At 38.2% G+C, this 20,046-nt stretch overlaps 1 long non-coding RNA gene across 1 annotated transcript in view; it reads right to left on the bottom strand.

Annotated features, from left to right (window-relative positions):
* Positions 1 to 19,314, bottom strand: part of LOC131480937 (uncharacterized) — a 269,731-nt gene extending 250,417 nt beyond the window's left edge. The window contains exon 1 of the long non-coding RNA XR_009245903.1: positions 19,232 to 19,314. This is a non-coding gene — a long non-coding RNA (uncharacterized LOC131480937). The remainder of the gene's footprint in view (positions 1 to 19,231) is intronic.
* Between the last annotated feature and the right edge of the window lie 732 nt (positions 19,315 to 20,046).

Here is a 20,046-nt window from a genome sequence, read left to right as displayed (position 1 = left end):
TGAGGTGCTATTAGATCAAGCACTGGATAGTGGCAAACTCTTGTTCCCCACCGCACTGATACTTCTGTCTTTTCACTGGGACTACTGACCTAACCTTGAACCTATCTACCTTTCTCCATGCTTAATGTCTTCCCTCTTATCCTTCATATTCAAAAAGTATAAAACCGGTAGTTTCTTTGATATCAAAATCATTGTACGTAAATACAAAATTAAAGAATTTGACTTTATCAAAACAATTTTAACTCTGCAAAAGACTTCAGTAAGAGCATAAAAAGCTGAAGTATGAATGGTACGGAAGCATTCACAAACCACATCTGGCAAATGACTTATACCTAGAATAAGAAAAACAACTACAAGATTTTAACCTTGGGAAAACAATCCAACTTCTAAATGATCAAAAGACATGCACATATATTGCCTAGAATAAGATCTACGCTAGCAACTAAGCACAAAAGGATGTTCAACATGGTGAGCCATAAGGCAAATGCAAATTAAAACCACACTGAGCTATAAATGCACCTAACAGAATGGCTAAACTTGTGGTAACACCAGCTTCAGGGATGGAGGTAGAGAAACTGAATCACTGGTGAGAATAAAAAGTGGTAAGACACTCTGGAAGCTATTTAGGCACTTCCTTTAAAAAATAAAAATAATCTTTCCATGCAACCCAGTAATTGCACCTTTGGGCATATAACCCAGAGAAGTGAAGACTAATTCTTTTGAAGATTTATTTGAAAGGCAGAGTCAGAGAAGAAAAGACAGAGAGGTCTTCCATCTGCTGGATCACTCCCCAAATGACTGCAGTAATAGAGGCTGTGCCAGGCCAAGAGCGTCATCTAATCCTCCTAATCTCACTCCACCCAACCCCCAAGTGCAGAAGCCCAAATAATTGGCCCATCTTCTGCTTCTTTCCCAAGGTGCATTACCAGGGAGCTGGACCGGAAGTGCAGCAACTAGGACTTGAATCAAACCAGCACTCCTAGAGGATGCTAACTGCACAAGTGGTCGCTTTAACCCCCTATACCACAATATTGGCCTTGGAAACTTACTTCCACCCAGAAATTTGTACTTTTAATAGACAAAACCTATCCAAATGCTCTTTAAGAAGTGAATGGTTAAACTATGAAACATATATCCTATGAAACACTACTTAACAATAAAAAGAATGGACTATTGATATACTTAGCTTGGATGAACCTCAAGGAAATTACTCAGAGTTGATGAAAAGCCAATGTCAAAAGGATGCATACTGCATGATTCCCTTTATGTAGTATTTATAAATTTACAATAATAGCAATGAGGATCAGATTAGTAGTGGACAGGAGTCAGGAATAGGGGAAGAAAATTACTGGAGCTCTACAAAGGAAACAGGAGCGAGGCTTGCTTTAATGGTACAGTTAAGTGGTTTAATTCTGTGCACCAAGTGCACAAAAATACACATTCCCCTACACACACATACACACACACACGAGTCACATTATTACATGTGTTAACTAGCAACAAGTCTAGTTTTAATATTGTTATGATTATGTAAGACATTCTCACATTGACAGAAGTTGGATAAAGGACCTTCCTATACATCTTTCTGTAAGCCTACAACTATTTTAATGCAAAGGTTTTAAAAAAATCTGTTATTGTTTTGTACTCTAATATATCTCTCATTATTTATAAAACATTTATTTATGCGTAACACATAGGGTTCTCCATTTCAACTATAATTTCTTGCTGAATGTACTCATTAACTGTAACTTCACTGTCTTTCCACATCATTGTTGGGTTTGGTCAATGTCTGATTTTTTAGTAAAACATTTACCTCTACTTCTAGGATTACAAAAATATGTGCATGTAATCTGAAATTTCTCCATTGGCTAGCGTTGAACATTCTAACCATATTCCACAGTTGTTTAGTAGGTATCTGCACACCCAACCCAGATTAATCTATCAAGAATTTGTCCAACCTGGATATGAAAGGGAGTGGTGTCATAACAGAAGAACAATGGGTCCAACTTATGAGATCATATAGGCAGTAGCAATGGTGAAAGGCATTCACAGACTAGAGAATCCTCCTTCACTCATGAGTTTGTAAGCTTCAGAAGCCCAGTGTGGTAGTTTGGGGGTAGGGAGGCTGCCCTAACAGAGCTACAAACTGGGCACCTTACCAGAGGCTGGGAAGTCAGCAATCAGATCGGTTGTCTGACAATGGGGTTCTCTCTGAGGGCCGAAAGAAAATCTTTTCCTTACCTCTCCCCCTCCCTTCTAGTGATCGGCTGGTAGCCTTTGGTGCTCCCTGAGTTGTTGAAGTCTCACCCCACTATGATCTCTGCCTCCTTCATATGAGGTTCTCACCATGAGCAAGTCTGTCCAAATTTCAGGTTCTCCCATTTTATAGCACCACAAGGCACAGGGACTAGGGGCCCACCCTTCCGTGACTTCATCTTAATTAGTAACAGCTGCAATAATGTTATCTCAAATAAAATCACATTCTGAGGTACTGAAAGGTTAGGATGTCAACATATTGATTTGGGTTGCATTTAATGTGATTCAGTTCCTAATATGCAGTATGCACAAGAAACCAAGAAAAATTGTTCCTTCTGTTTGAATGAATAGCTGGTCTACACATCAAGAATTCCCCTGGTACTAACAAGTGCACACAAGTTTGATGTGGAAATTGGCAGAAGCTTCTTGTAGACTCTTATGTTTATCCCAGAAGACAGCCAACAACCATATGAGAGTGCCTGACACTCTATTAGCAGATATTTGATGACTTGCCAGATCTGCAGTTGAATCATTGCACAATCAAGCCACTAATCACATAGTAATCATATTCCAGTGTATATAGTTGACTCACCTAAGAGATGGCTCAGTCATAAATTATCTGCAAAATTCTCTTTGTTAAAAAATACTAAAAACAAACTATACTTGCTAAATAACTCATTTTCAGTTTAGGAGATTAACTGATTTAGCCAGGCATGGAAACCAGTTGTGAACAGGCATTGTGAGAAGTGTGGGAATATTATTATTTCTTTTTATTGTTTTATTTGAAAGGCAGATTTACAGAGATAGATCTTCCATCCACTGGCTCACTCCACAAATGGCCCAGGTGGCCAGATCTGAGCTGATCTGAAGCCAGAAGTCAAGAGTTCAGAGCTTCTCCAGGTCTCCCACGTGGGTACAGGAGCCCAAACACTTGAGTCATTCTCCACTGCCTTCCCAGGCCATAAGCAGGGAGTAGGATCAGAAGTGGGTCATCTAGGACATGAACCAATGGCCATATGGAATTTCTGTGCTTGCAGGCGGAGGATTAGCGTACTGAGCCACTGCACCAGTCCTGGGAGCATTGTTATTCTAAATACTGCCTATGAACTAAGTAATGGAGTGCTGGTGTTTAGAGGGAGAATATCAGCTCTTCCAATGGAACCTAATGTTTAATTCTCCTTCGTGTTCAGCAATTCATCCCTTTCATGTATGAGTGTGTTCAGTGTAGATGAGTCTAGCTGGTGTATGAATGCCCACTTTGAAATTTTTGTTTAAAAACTTCTGGTATTCCCTAGAATTCAGCATCTCAACTAGGACTTCCAGTTGAACATCTTGACCATCTGCCTGCATGTATGCATACAGACCACATTTTCTAGGCTTCATATAACATGAGATTATGTAAGCACACATGTAGAAATATTTAATTCTTAATCTAATCATCTGTAAGGAAATGTAAAATCTATTTGCAAAAAATTAGCACTCAACTTTATGTCAGTATTTGATGGAAAAGTGGTCTCCATCTCTCCATCTCTGTTTTTAACTAAAATTTTTACTTTTTCTTCTTTCTCCAATTTATGTTTCTCAAATATACATATATATCTCATATGATATATATATGTATATATATATATATACATATATATATATATATGAGCAGGTGATTGACCTAGCAGTTAAAATGCCCACATCCCACATCAGTGTTCTTGGGTTCAATTCCAAGCTTCAGCCTCTGCCTCCAGCTTCCCGCCAATGCAACTCCTGGGTGTCAGTAGCGATAGTTGAAGTCATTGGGTTCCTGCTCCCACTTACACGGCCTTAACTACATCCCCAGCTCCTGTTCTAGCCCCCACCTGGCTTCTGCTTGGCCCCAGTCATCGTGGACATTTGAAGAGTCCGCTCTCATGTCTTTCTCTCCTTTCACCCTCATGTATATAGATACAGTTCTATACATATATACATAATAATACATCTCATACTTATTAGATTTTAGGCCTATTTTTTAAAAATGAGATTTAGTTCAGAATAATTGAAACAGTGGAGAATTTTTTTAGGTGAATTTGAGAAGAACTAGAAAGAATCTCTTGAGGTCACAACAAAATATTTGAGATTCAGATGTATTTTGATAAATCCTCAGAAAGCAGTCCACCTGGTCACACACATTACTGTAATAACAGCACTGTATGGTCAGGAGATATAAGGCATTCAGAATAATCTCTCACTACATTGGAAACAAGAATGAACACAAGGTATAGACTTCCTCTTTTTTTTTAACCTTCCTCCTTATCTGAGCCAGTTACTAATGCAGTTTACTGCATTTGTGGTCATAATAAATACTTACAATGTCCAACTCTTTCTTTCTGCCCCTCATTTTTCTCTTGATAGGCAGTAAATTCTGAAGTAATGACTTCACTGGGACATTTGTAAAGCCAAATTAGTGTCATTCTAATATAAAATACTTTTCCAGACCTGAAGCATAGCATAGAAAATCAAAGATGTGCGTTCATCATCTTTAGGCATTCAACAAAAACAAAGTTCCAATTTGTAGCAGACCTGTTGTTCGGTGCCAGAATTATAAAAAGGAAACATGACATGATGCCATGTGGGGAGGAATATCTTTATCATGGCCATAAACTAAGAAGTGTCCCTTGAAAATGGTTTTGTAAGCATTTGAGATATGCCTTTTAGTGAAAGTTAATGAGTTGTATCTATTTAGTATTTCTTTCCATGAAAACTTCACTGTAGGAATTGAAGACTCCAAAACAAGTCATATTTTATGTTTTACTATTTGTCAATCAGATATGCCGCTCCTCTACTTGAAGAATTTAAATTTGCATAAAGATATTGCAAAAGAATTCATTCATCAAGGATAGACTGTAAGTGAGAAATCAGAATTATGGGGGGGGGAAGAGACCTTGTGAGAATGTGTAATGAGATAGATATTGGCTGATACAAACTTCTAGAGATGACAGGAAGTCATATTCCAAGGAAAGAGTCAGAAAAATGAAATTATTAAGCCATAAGTGTGATAGCCCAGCCAGAAAGCCTGGTGATCACGAAGAACTCTTTGAGGAAAGAAGGAAGCAAATAGGCCCAAGTCAGAAAGAGATTTTTTAAAAATCAGAAAAGCAGGGATGTCCATGAAGGTGATCGAGGCAAAATCCTAAATCTGCAGAGTAGCAAAAATCCAGACTGATGCCAATGGTCAAGAGTCAAACAGAAGGGATGTGAACTGGATTCGTGGCACTAAAGGGTTGCCCAAGTCAGAGGAGGATGTTTTAACTAATCAATAGGGAAAAAAGATACTGAGTGGGAAAATGTTTGTCTTAGTGAGATTCACACAACTTCTAAATTAAGAGAAACAAGGGGTTTCCTCTACTGAATGTGGTTGGACTAGTCAACGAAGTAGTGGTCCCATACTGATCAAATTCTCTGAAAAGTGACAAAGAAATCTTGGAAAGGGATATGACAACATCAGCATATCAAATGACACGTGAAAACACAGTCATTATCATTAATATTATCACTATTACTATCATCATTATTACTCTATCAATCTTTTTTATGGGTAAAGAGACTGAGGCACTCTACAATGAAGTAACTTGCTCAATATAATCACCTGAAAAATAGCACCAGGATTCAAACCTGGACAAGCTTGATCCACAGTCTATGTGTGAAGCCAATCCCACCTGCCATGTTCCTCCAATAGAAGAGAAGCCCCATTTGGTTTACTTTACTGCCACATGCACATTCTTTCTTAGCTTTCTGCCTGAATTCCCCAGTTCCCCGTCTCCTCTGTCTCTTCAGCTCACAAACAGCACTTAAATCATAGATAACTTGTACAGAGACTTAAAAATTCATGGAAAGTGGAATTAAAATATAATCTTGTTTTGGCACAAAAATATTTAAATCCATGCAGTTTTTTCATAATATGCATTTTCCATGAATGCTCTGAAGTACTCTTGTATTGTGGAGCCAGAAGATTAAAGAGTCTCAGGGCTGGGCCACAAACACACTGTGAGCTAGAGTGAGTCCACCAGCTGTGTGATTAGCACAAGCCCATTTCACCTTCCTCTTTGCTATAAATGCAATAAAATGATATGATTAGTAATAAAAATACCTGCAGATAAATGTACTGCTTCTTTATCTTCATCACTAAGCATGGCACACTTTCTCAAAGATTGTCAAATAACAGCCCTCTTAACTGGGGGTAGGAGACTATTAGAGCTACCAAAACAAAACACCACACACTGGGTGGTTTGTAGTTTGTACAACAGCAGTATAGTGTTACAGCTCTGAGGCTGGAAGTCCAGGGCCAAAGGGTCAGCAGTTTGGCTTCTTCTGATGCCTCTCTTCTTGATTTGCAGATGGCAGCCTCATATGGTCTTTTCTCCATATACATTCCCCCCTGATCTCTCTTGCTTTTCTGAGGACACCAGTCCTGACATAATAGGACTTTTCCCCCAATGAACTCCTTAAATCTTAATTACTGTCTTAACAGCATTATCTACAGATAGTCACATGGGCAACTCGGGCTGCAGTGTAAAAATTGGAGGGAACATCCAAGTTCAGCTCATACCTGGAACTCAACCATGTGACTACACCACTTACAAGTTCAAAGCTGAGCAGCTCATGCTGTGGCACAGCCAGTAAAGCCCCCATATGCAGGGCTGGCATTCTATAGGGTGCTGGATGTTCTGCCTCTCATCCAGCTCCCTGCTGATGACCTGTGTAAAGCAGCATGTGATGACCCAAGTGCTTGGCACCTGGCTTCAGCCTGCTACAGCTCTGGCTGTTTCAGACATTTGGGAAGTGAAACAGCAGATGGAAGACTATTCTCTTTCTCTCTCCCCACTCCGTGTGTGTGTGTGTGTGTGTGTGTGTGTGTGTGTTGAGAGACAGCGAGAGAGAGACTGACTGCCTTTCAAATTAAAAGAGGAGGGAGGAAGATTAGAGAAACTCAAGCTGGGTTTTAGGGAGTAAATTTCTACCATAAATCCAAACAAAAGGACTCCCCTAACCTTTGCCATATGTCCTCATCTCAATTTTCTTAAACTTCATTATAATTTTACTACATGATTGGGTAGTAATATTGTTACATAATGAGGATATTATGGGGAAAAACACCAAGTTTTATCCATTGCCTTTTACTTAATACATATTAAGGAGTGTTAATGTATTCCATAATATGGTGAAACTATGGAAGGAAAATCTGGTCCCTAATCTTGCAAGGTTTGCAGTAGTTAACTGGGTAGTGTAATTATAGTCACCTTCCCTAGTACATCTCATATACAGGGGAAGAAAAATATACAGCATGTGGTTCTCAATATGAAACAATACCAGAATAAATGTACAGTTTGAAAAAGACAGTTTAAAAAAAACTATGCAATAAATGCAGTTCTTTTTCTTTGAGCTTCTACTTTTACCAGCCCAGATAGAGATCATGATTTTCAGTTTATTTCATCAGTTAAAATGATATACTCCACAGTCTTCGCAGCTTTTTTTTTTTGCTTCATCCCATGCCTTGAACTGTGGCTGGCTACACGCATGAGGAGAGGCAACAGCACACACAAGGTGCTCAGTGAAACCAGGCTTGCTATGCAAATAAGCCTCTCTTCTTCGAGATATGTAGTTTGTTAACCTGTCTTTATATCAATCACTAAGTCCACTCATTAGTTACAAAATGCTGACACTGTATTTTCCTTTGAGTAGGAAACAAACAAGCAAATTGTCTTTAATGCTAACCCTAGATCTAAAGCACAAAAAGTCCTTTGGGGCTAACCACAAATAAGTTAACCATGGGAAAATTCTTGGTAATAAATTATATATGTAATTAAATGGAAATGTGAAAGGGTAATGCAAATTTAAGGTTGAGAAAGTGAACTTAGAATTGCCTTGGAAGTCCCAACTTTATATTACATATTAATTTAGCCATTTAACTTGTAGGAGCTATTTAACAAAATGGCTTATCTTATAAAAGCACCCTAATTTAATTTCTCTGAGTTGGATTCCTTTGTACTCATTTTTCTAGAAGTTTGCCTGTTGCCTCCCAAATCATCTAACATACTGCTGCCAGAATACTCTTCCAAACAAATTGCATTGCTTCAGAGACACCTGACACATAAAGTACCTTTAAGCAAATGAGAAATACAGCAATTACTTAAAAGAGACATATCTGTGTGTGTGTGTGTTTATATCGTGCATTCAAACACTAACCTAAACAGTTTTTGCCACAACCACACCCTCCCCAGAAGATTGGAAACTAACATAATTGGCAGTGAGCACAGCAGAAGTTCATCTGCAGCTCACAAACACTGCAACTCCAATGTGAGCTGCTATGACATTCACTGTTGGAGAGGTGATAAAAATCGGGTTTCTAAGAGCCACAAATAAGTGGAACAATCTCAGAGCCAGACATCCTCAGGACTCAGTGTGCCCACGCACCATTTGAGGGCTCCCGTTGGAAGCATCCCTCCTGGAAAACTTGCTTTCGAGCCCTGAATCTCTACTCCAGCCCACCTGCTCTTGAACACCCCCAAGGCATCTTCAAGGAACGAAGAGGCCAAAATTGTTTTCATGGTAATATTAGACATGTTTTTCTCTTGCAGTTTTCCATGAATAGACATTGGAGACCTCTAGAGGTTACCTGCTGTGTGATGACCACATGACCTGGAGGGCTGATGGACTATGTGCTTCTGCGTTACAAGTTGCAGTGGTCATTTCTAGAGGAGTGAATATCAAACGATATAACCAACATAAACAAAAGCTATTTGGAATCCTCTTTGTACTTTTAAGAATGCAAAGGGTTTTGACATTAAAAACAGTGTGGGCCTTTGAGTTAGAGCAGTCTAAAAGAATTGGTGAGATGTGGTAGCCACAAGCAGAGGTGGGGATCCTCACCCCCTGCACATAACCTGCAATGTTTCAGGAACAGGGAGGCAGCGTGGACTGCACCTTAGCTTTAGAGACAGATCAATGTACAAACACTCTGTGTGACTGAGGCAAGTAACTAATTCTTCTAAATAAGAGAATATGAAAGGCGATACAAAAGAATATTAAATCCTCCCATTCTAACGTGTTGTTCTGGGATTTTTAACCAAAAGAAACTTAACTACCAAAAATGGTCAAATGAGAAACAAGTACCACTTTTATGAATAGTTGCACAAGTCTCCCAAACTCCAACGCTATTAAGAGATGAATTCAAGAACAAGGTAGGGCTCGGCAGCGTGGCCTAGTGGCTAAGGTCCTCGCCTTGATCCCATATGGCTGCTGGTTCTAATCCCGGAAGCTCCACTTCCTCTCTATCTCTCCTCCTCTCAGTATATCTGACTTTGTAATAAAAACAAAAAAATAAATCTTTAAAAAAAAAAAAAAAAAAAAAAAAGAACAAGGTAGAAAACTCAAGCAAGGATTCCTCCTCCCTGTTTTCTATTCCCCACAACAGTAAGTTTTCTGAGACAACTCCTCATCTAAGCTAGACACACGCTCAGTTGGCCAAACCCATGAAAAGTCCGTGGAGACATGTGGGGAGGCATGTCACTCAAAAAAGCAGAAAAATCAACAGCAAGAATTTCAGTGTCCTACAATTTTGTTCCCTGTAGAATAATGAGCCAAGGAATATTTTGACACTGACCAATGAGATTAGTTATTTTCCAGTAGCAAGAAGTATCTGCTTAGACAGATGTACACAAATACACACATGAAAACAGAAATACCAGCATAGCAATTGTAACATCTCCAACTGTAATATAAACAAGACCTGTCACAATTAGTCATCCAAGAAATGGTCACTCATAGTAATATGCACTATTAAAGTTTAGGTTATATTGGAGTGCCAGTTAGAGTCCTAGGTGATCTGCTTCTGATCCAGCTTCCTGTTAATGCGAAAGCAACAGCAGATGGCCCAAGTACTTGGGTTACTGCCAATCATGTGGGAGACCCACATGGAGTCCTGACTCTGGCTTTCGGCCTGGCACAGCCCTAACTATTGCAATCATTTAGGAACTGAATCAGCAAATGAAAGATCTCTGTCTCTTTCTCTTTCCCCTCTCTCCCTCTCTCCATCCACACTTTGCCTTTAAAATAAACGTTTAAAAGCAAAAAGAAAAATATTAATATGTGTTAGAATCGGTAGAAAATGAATCTTGTAAAATGACCCAAAATTTTTATCTTACAGCCTCTATGTTTCATTGCTCTTTGTTGAGCACAGGAAATATTAGAAGCTGTGAAGCCCACCTTCCTCCAAAGCAGATGTCCCCATGTAGCATTCCTCTAACCTTTTGGTTGTGCACATAAGGTCATGATTATGTGTAAATGTAGCAAAAAGAAAAAAAAAGAAAAAGAAATGGTAACATCCTAAAGTAAAGAGTCAAGAGTCAAAATTGAGATATTACTGAATTTGAACAAAGTCAATCAGAAATAGAATGTCAGGGTCATGCCAGCACTGTGGCACAACACACTAAGCCACAGTTTGCTGCACCAGCAGCACATATGAGCACCAGTTTGAGTCCAAGCTTCTTTCCTTCTAATCCAGCAGCATTAGATGTCGAAACCACTTGGTCCCTTACCACCCACACAGGAGACCTGGATGGAGTTTTCTGGGTTCAGCCTGAACCAGACCCAGTTTCCCCGGTCTCTCCCCCTGTCTCTCCCCTTTTCTCCCTCCCTTCCTCCCTCTCCGGGTGTGGTGCCACCACAGCTTAAATCATCGCTTGTGATTCCCAAAGACCATATTAGAGTGGTAGCTGGAAATCTGTTTCTGATTCAGTTTCCTGCCTATACATCCCAGAGAGCAATGGATTATGGTCCAAAGTTCAGGTCAATGTCTCCGACGAGAGATACCCAGATGGAATTCCAGGTGCCTGGCTTTAGCCTAGCCCAGCCCTGGCTGCTACTGATATATGGCAACTGAACTACTAGATGGAAATATCTCTCTCCTTTATCTCTGCCTTTCAAGGACAAAAAAACAAACATTTTAATTAAAAATAAAAACATTAAGAAAATAAAAAGACATAAAATGAAAAAAGTGTCTATGCTCATTAATTAGAAAAATTAGTATCATCAAAATATCCATGCTATCCAAAGCCAATTACAGAAAGATCTTGGGGGAAAAAAGCTAAAATTCAGATGGAATCATAAAAAAACCCAAATAGCTAAACAATTACTATACAACAAATCTAGAAGCATCACAAATTAAATTTCAAAGCAAATACTGGGCAACTATTAATCAAAACACACTGGTACTGGCATAAGAATAGACAGGTGGGACAATAGAACAGATTAGAGACCACAGAAAATACTCTACATATCTACAACCAATAAATCTTTCACAAACAAGCGAAAAAGCACTCTCTGAAAGAATGGTCTCTTCAAGGAACGCTGTGGGAAATTTTAATCTCTGCATGCACAAGTATGAAGCAAGACACCTGTATCATGTCCTGTGGAAAAGTCCATTCACAATGAATCAGAAGTATACATATTAGGCCTAAAACCATCAAACTACAAGGGGAAAACACAGTAAATATTCCAAGACCCTGGCATAGGGAAGGACTTCTCAGACAAGATCTCAGAGGCACAGACAACAGAAGTCGAAATACACAAACAGGATTATATCAAGCCAAGAAGCTTCTGCACTACAAAGGAAACACTGAAAACACTGAACAAAGAGGCAACTGAAACAAAAGGAAAAAATACTTGCAAACTACGCAATCGATAAAAGATTAATATCCATGATTTATGAGAAGTTAAACTCAGCAACAATAAAACAATCCAGTTAAAAATGGTAAAGAACATGTGCAGGCATTTTCCAAAAGAAGAAATACAAATGGCCAATGGATACATGAAAAAATGCTCAGGATCACAGCCATCAAGGAAAATCAAATAAAAACCACAATGAGGTTTCCTTCACCTTGCCTCAGTTAGAACAGCTAAAATACAAAAATCAACAAACACTAAACACTTAAGAGAATGTAAAGAAAAAGGTACCCTAACACACTGCTTTGGGGGATGGAAACTAACACAACTATTATGAAAATCAGTATGGAAATCTAAAAATAGTTCTACATTATAACCTAGCCAGTCCACTCCTGAGAAATTAACCAAAGTCAATGAAATTGGCATTTGAAAGTCAGACACACCCCATGTTTATAGCAGCACAATTCACAACAGTAAGACCTGGAATCAAGTCAAATGCCCATCAACTAATGACTGCATAAACAGTGGTATATATTCACAACAGAGTATCACTCATTTGGAAGAATGAATGAAATCCTGTCTTTTGCAACAAAGTGGATGTAACTGGAAACCATTATGCTTGGTGAAATAAGCCAGTACCAAGACAATTGTTTTCTGATTTGTAAAAACAAAATAAAAAGTATCCTAGCAAAACTGACATTTTGAAATTTGATAACTGCTTATAGTACTTGTCTATTACTCTTAAGAAAGTGTTTTTTCCTACCCATTACTTTTTAAATTATTTAGTAGAGGATTAAATAAGAAAGGAATTAAGTATGGAGAGGATTTAGCACTACAAATTCTGGAATAGAAAAGATGTTCCACATAAGAATGAACTCATACTATTCAAATTAAGCAGAAAGCCAAGTGGGGCTGGAGGAGGAGAGTGAAAGAAGCCACCTACCTCCCATCTCACATGAGTGCAAAGGAGACTGTCACAAGGTTTAGAGCAAAACTATTAGTTACTGACTGTCAGTGAAATTAAAAATAACTGCTAAGAAAATTCTTTTCTTTCTTCACTTTTAAAATTAGCTAAATAAGAGCAGAATCAGAATTTCACTCAAAATAAATTGGTGATCACCCACTGTTCTAGACCATTTTCAGGAAAGCAGATGTTTCATATCTCATGTCTTCAGAATTAATATTCTGTTACTGACCTCTTTCTGCAGACCAACACTATGTTGCACACTGTCTATATGATCTCATGTCATCCATTAAAAAAAATCTTCATAATAGTGGTAGAAGTATCCCATTCCAGACAGGCCCAAGGATTATATGACTTGCCTAATTTTTTAAGATATGTGGAACCTAAGTTTGCACCCAAGTTTTCTGTTGCAAAACTCCCAACCACACTTTTTTCATAGCCCCCTTAGCAATCATAAGTGTTTCTAGCATTTCAAAAGCAGATATCAAAGTAAATAATCCACTTAGAGTTAAATAATGGTAATTGCTGTTGGCTGTTGACTGTAAAATATTAAAAGAATCAAAGTAGTATAATTTGCTTGCAATTATTCAATCTGGTAGTAGCCAAGCTGAGAAAATTAATAGTTTTTCCCAAATGCTAACATTGTTTTTCCAATCCCATCTTTGAAAATTCAAAAGCACAAAAACATAAATAAAACCTAAGGATAGATATGAGATTCAAAGTAATAAAGGTTAATTAAGCTGTGGATATATTTGCCAAAAAGTGCAGCAGCAAACAAAATTAAAATATTCAAAAACAATTTCGAAAGCAATATTATAAAATAGAAGCAGCAGCTGGGTGGGTTGATATGGACATGGATGAGTGGGAAACCTCATACTGTCCCAGACCAGAGTATCAATTTTGTTTAGTAATTACAATGATTCATCTGTAGGAATTTTAAACTGTTTATTGGGACAAACTGTTCCAATTAAATCTGCTTATCTTATGTTTCAAACATAATTTATCATACCTGTTTCATATTGATCAGGGTACATCAATCGTGAAAAAGCTGGTAAATGTATGATATTTATAGTACAATTTATAAAAATGTGGTTGTTCCTACAACTCCACTGAAGCAATATCACTGAAGTAAATGGAGGGGAAAATTCTATCACAGTAGCCCATGCTTTACTGCACTAACATTTTCCTTCTGATTTTGAGCTGCATTGGAAAACAAACTGAACTATTCAGAAATCATTTGTGTCAGCACTTGAAAGAAAGCATTGATTTATTGGTTTTAACACTTGGGTAGATAGTCAAGTTTTAGAAACATTCAGATCTATATAAGATTTGAAAGGTTATTTCCCAGGGTTTCATTTGTCCAACCTGTGAATATTAAATGTTGGAAGGTTTTCCCCCTATTCCTCTTTCACCTTTACAAAGTGATTTTCTTCAGAATTGTATCATTATTTTAGAATGCCAACTTATCCTATTTTTCATTTTATAGTTCACTTAAAGTATAAGAAGTATAAAGAAGAAATATGAATGGTACTTTCATTTGCTTAATTAAAATCAAAATTATGTTGATGTCAAAAATAATTATTAAAAACTAAGAACTCTGAATTACTTAAAGGATTAAATTATCTTGCAAGTTTTAACGTCATCAACCCCAATGTGGCCTGCCCTAGAAAGGGAAAGCGTATAGAAGATTGCATTTTTATGTCCAGCCTGCACATGGTAAACACTTCTTTTAACCTTGTTTCACTGAACAAGACCAGATACATAGCCCCAAACCATTTGCAAGGCATGATAAGAAACAAACTTAATGTAACAGGTAAAACTGTTACCTATGATGCTGGGATCCCATATGGATGCACACTTATACTAGCTGCTCTACTTCAGATTCTTCTCCTGCCAATGGCCTGGATAAAGCAGCAAAGGATGATCTAAGGGTTAGGGCGTCTATCACCTTCCTCAGAGACTTAGGTGTAGCTCCAGGTTCCTGACTTTGACCTGGCTCAGCTACTTGGAAAGTGAACCAGTGGATGGAAGTTTAATCTCTCTCACTCACTTGTTCCTTCTTTCTTATTCCACCTCCTATAACTTTGGCTTTCAAATCAATACATAGCTCTTTTAAAAATAAAAAGAAAACATAAGCTTCCTGTGGAAAGGAAGAAAATGGAATTCACCCATATCTAGCCCATCTGTAACAAAAAGAAAAGGCTAAGCTATACATAATAGAATGTTCATATACAACTTAAAGGTAGTTTAATGTTTTCATGTTTTATACCAAAATCAGTTATGTAAATATTGTTTTTAATTTCTGACAAAAATTGATGAACTGTAGGTACATAGTAAGACTCAAAGCAGTAAAATATGGAGTCTGCTTCCATTCATCTCAAAAAGGAGTGTCTTCAGGGACCAGTGCAGCAGCCTAGCAGCTAAAGTTCTCACTTTGTACACACCAGGATCCCATATGGGTGCCAGTTCATGTGCCAGCAGCCCCGCTTCCCTTCCAGCTCCCTGCCTGTAGCATGGGAAAGCAATTGAGGACGGTCCAAAGCCTTGGGACCCTGCACCCATGTGGGTGACCCAAAGGGGGATCCAGGCTCTTGGCTTTGGATCGGTGCAGTTCTGGCCATTGCGGTCACTTGGGGAGTGAATCAATAATGGAAGATCTTCCTCTCCATCTCTCCTTCTCTACGTATGTCTGACTTTCCAATAAAAATAAATGAATTTTTTAAAAATATGGCCAAAACAAAAAATAAAATAAAGCTTTGTCAACTTCAAAGTTGACAAAGATGAAGTTCTGAACAGATATGACTTCTCTAAAACCGAATCAAGTCTAGACACTCCCAATCCCACCCATGAATTCCATTTTATGGTTACATTTAGAAAATAGCATCCCAAACGTTCACCTAGGCTGCTGAAACCAAATTCAAAGACAATTAGAACACCCTAGCGGGGGAAAAACTAAAATGGCAATTCTTTACTCAAATCTATGGCATTTCTAACTTTACTTGCAGAAACCAAGACAATTAGCACGCAGAGGCAATGCAACCTGATTTCACCAGCAGGGATGTGAATGTACCCCCAAAATTTCTATCACTCCCCTAGAGCCCACTTTCAGATAATTTCAGAACCTATGTTCACACTAGTAATAGTGCTTCGTAGGAAAGGGATTAAGAAGCTAACAACTGTCATAAGAAAACATACAATGGTATAATGGATGTGCTACTTCTTGAAGCAATAGCCCCCCAGTGCTGGAAGAGGTCAGATAGTGAGACCTGTCAGAGTTCTGTAAAAAAAAAAAAAAAAAAAAAAACACTCCAGAGGATGAAGCCTAGATAAACCCTTAGTAGCAGCCAATGCTTAGATTTCAAGATTCCATGCATGTATAACTTTGCCCTGCTTTTTTAAATGGTGGTTTGTTTTTTTTTTTTTTTTTTTACCAAGCCACAGCTCCAACTCTATGCTGTCAATGTTTTTGGTTCGATCATTCTGTAAGAAAGGCAAAACGACACACACACTCACGCAGATTCAAACTTGAGTTTAAACTACAAGCTAAATGAGCATTCTGTTTCCCTTCAACATTGTTTTACTGGCCACCACTTTTTTATATAATAAACACATCCACAATATTCCATTTTAGTTCTTTCAACTCAAAATAACATTAAGTTTTGCAACGTAAGGGGATATCAAAAGCTATTTGTAAAGAAAAGTGAAAATAAAGCATGAACATACCATTATGGTGAGGCAGAGTTCTAGAGGCAAGGTTTTCAAAAATTACACTTAAAGATCTACAATTACTGATTTTTCAAAAGCTGGGTATAGGGAGGAACTATCGTCTAGCAGTTAAGATACAGCCCATATCAGAGGACCTTGGTTTGATACTTAGCTCTAGCTCTTGACTCAAATTATGATTAATGTACACCATAGGAGCAAACAGGAGACAGGCTCCTTGCCACACATGTAAGAGACTGAAATTGAGTTCCTAGCTTCTGCCTTCAACCTTACCCAGCTTCAGACAGCTCAGGCTTCTGGTGAGCAAGTCAGAAATTTTCTCTCTCTCGTACACATCTCAAGTAAATATTTACTCTGAGTATATGATTACACCAATGATTACACCCAAGATACGAAAGGGAAGGAAGGAAGGAAGGAAGGAAGGAAGGAAGGAAGGAAGGAAGGAAGGAAGGAAGGAAGGAAGGAAGGAAGGAAGGAAGGAAGGAAGGAAGGAAGGAAGGAAGGAAGGAAGGAAAGAAGGAAGGAAGGAAGGAAGGAAGGAAGGAAGGAAGGAACCTCAGAAGATTAGGGATGAGGTCTTATTAGATAACAATTCCAGGTGGGAAAAACAGAGCCATGAGTATAAATTAAACTTGGTATTTATTGCTGACTGCACTCTGAATGTTGCAGTGTCAAAATCTTGTTTCTAATCAAGCAAAACAACTGCTTTTTGAAGCTAAAAGCAGGACCCTGAGGGAAGTAGTGATCTTTCCCAAGGCAAATTGATTAATAGTACATTTCCAAATTTTAGTTAAAGGACATTCTGATGAAATCAGCAGTACTGAGTAATTGTTTCCACAAATAATCTTGATGTATAGTCCCTTCCTCACTGGTATTTTAACCATGGGCCTCAGATTTTTTTTTTTTCCTCCACAACTCCTGCTCCTGTAGTTATCTCTGGAGTGTGGTATTTTCTGAACAACCAACACCTGGAGACTGCTGAAAAACCTCCTGCTTTTGGGTCCCTAAGAATTCAGAAGAAAAACTATCTAAATGTGGAGAAACAATAAACAAATGCAGATGATTATAAGCTAAGGACTGAAACATACTCCAAGGAGTTAATATGCTTGCAATAAAGTAGAAGTGCAAAAGCAAACCTTATTTTCTCAGATGTGATCAACTGAAAGCTAGACAGGATAAAACCATTGTTGAATGAACAATCTTTGCAAGGTGAACAGAAGATACTTCAAGGACAAAGCAATATTGTTTGCTTTTTAAATATTAAAACAGTACCTAAATATTGCAGAAATCCATTTAAATTACCCTGTGGTCCTTATTAGTAAAACTGATCATGAAGTCATAGCACATTTTCTTAATATTGTCTTACCTTTGATCTTAGATGCTCAAATTATCAAGTCTATGTCCTAGATGGTTTAGTTTTTGCAGGGTGAGTGAAGTATATATATAGTAGACACCATTTTTGCTCCCCATTTTCTTGCTAGCAAACCTTGATTTAAAATAGTTCTTAAATTCCATGAAAGATCTTCAACCTACTTTCATTCAAACCAAGCTTTGACAGGTAGAGAAGGAACAAGTTCTAGCATTCCACAGCGCAGTATTTTGACCATAGTTCATAATCAACTCTTCCTAAATAGAGAAACTGAAATCTCCAAGCATAGAAAGGTGACAGGAACAGGAAACTTCAACTTCCCAGGTTTGAACAATATACATTGTATACATTTATTGAGATATACTGTAGACCATTCAGTTACAAAGTGTTAATGAAAAAAGCCTAAATCTTGAAATATATGGAAATGTTAACCAATCCAATTTGATAATTACATGTGGACCACATGTTTTGAACTAATAAATTGTACCCCATAAATGTATATAATTAAACTAATATGTTTTTTAAAAAAAGCAAGGTTTTACATGTAGGTAAAGCTGATAAAGACTAGAAAACAAAAACACATCCTTAGAAAACCTCAGAGGAAATGAGAGCAGAAAACAGAAAAATAGAAAGGAGAAGAAATGAGATAGGAGGAGGAAAAGGAAAAACAAGACAGAAAGCCTGCCAATCAAAAATTAAATGCCAACTTCATGCCCTGTCTCCTCCTGGCCATCGGGTTGTCAGCAGTCCTCACCACCATCAGCATCACTGCAACAGCTACAATTTATAGAACGCTTACCATTAACTCAGCACATCACACTTTACCTTCTTTAATCCTCACAGCAACTGTAAAAGCAAGACCCTATTACCTCTCTTGATGAGTAAATAAACTCAAAATATGGAAATAATCAGCCAAGTATTCACACTATCAGCACCAACCAAGATTTCCCCAGTATTGGAAAGCATCCATCCTGTCCACAGTGGTGGGATATCTCCTCTCAGAGACTCAGTCTGTTCATCTAGAAAGGGATTATAATTTTTCCTACAGCCATTTAATGATACATATTACTTCTCTTTTTTGCAACAACTTAATGGTATAAAACATCTTTCACTTCATATCCATTCAGGTACAGAAGAACAGGAAGTCTGACCTTGGCTGGACCAGATGGGGCAGTTCTAACACTGATTGTATGTCTGGTATGTGTGTTGGCCGATCCAGACAATCTTACCAGGATGAGTGACTCTGCTCCACGTGTATTCTCATCTCCAGGTGGCTGGCCTAGGCTTGTTCTCACCACAGAGGCAGAGTTCCTAAGAGACAGAAGCATGGGATTCTTCTTAGCTGTTACAGGAAGAACTAACAAACCACTTACAGAACCTTCTGTTCGTAGGTGTTTGGTCTAGCAGTTTAGATACTAGTTGGCATGCCTTTACCCCATATCACAGTACCTGGGTTCAAGTCCCAGGGCTGCTCTGATTGCAGTATTGTGCTAATGCACTCCCTGGGAGGCAGCAGGTGATGCCTCAAGTAGTTGGCTTTTTACCACCATGAGAGACCTGGATTGCATTTCCAGTTCCCAGCTTCAACCTGCCTCTGGCCCAACCACATCCACTGCAAGCATTTAGGATGTGAACCACAGGAAGGAAGGGAATATTCATATTCATTCATTTTCTCTCTCCCTCTCTCTGTCCACCACCCCCCACCACTCTCATAAATAAGTAAATAAAAAATGTCACAAGGCTAGCACAAATTCAGTGCTAGGGAAATCAACTTACAAAATCACATTACAAATGGAAGGTCTACAGCGATACACAAAGAATTGGGACCAATTGTAATTACTCTGTCTTACATTATGTGTGTAATACGTTTAACAAATTGTGAAGTGTCACACCACCGAGTCCTTAACTAAAACACATTTATTGAAAATCACTGCATTATCACCAATCCAAAGACAGCTTGTTTCCATTGCTGTCATTTCTTCCAGCTGAGCTTACAGAAAGGAAGTAGGCATGGCCATGAAGAGATCAGTGTTTCAGGCTTTAC

This window comes from Ochotona princeps, chromosome 8 (genome assembly GCF_030435755.1).
Source record: "Ochotona princeps isolate mOchPri1 chromosome 8, mOchPri1.hap1, whole genome shotgun sequence".
Classification (NCBI taxonomy): domain Eukaryota; kingdom Metazoa; phylum Chordata; class Mammalia; order Lagomorpha; family Ochotonidae; genus Ochotona; species Ochotona princeps.
This window is presented reverse-complemented; position numbering and strand designations above follow the sequence as displayed.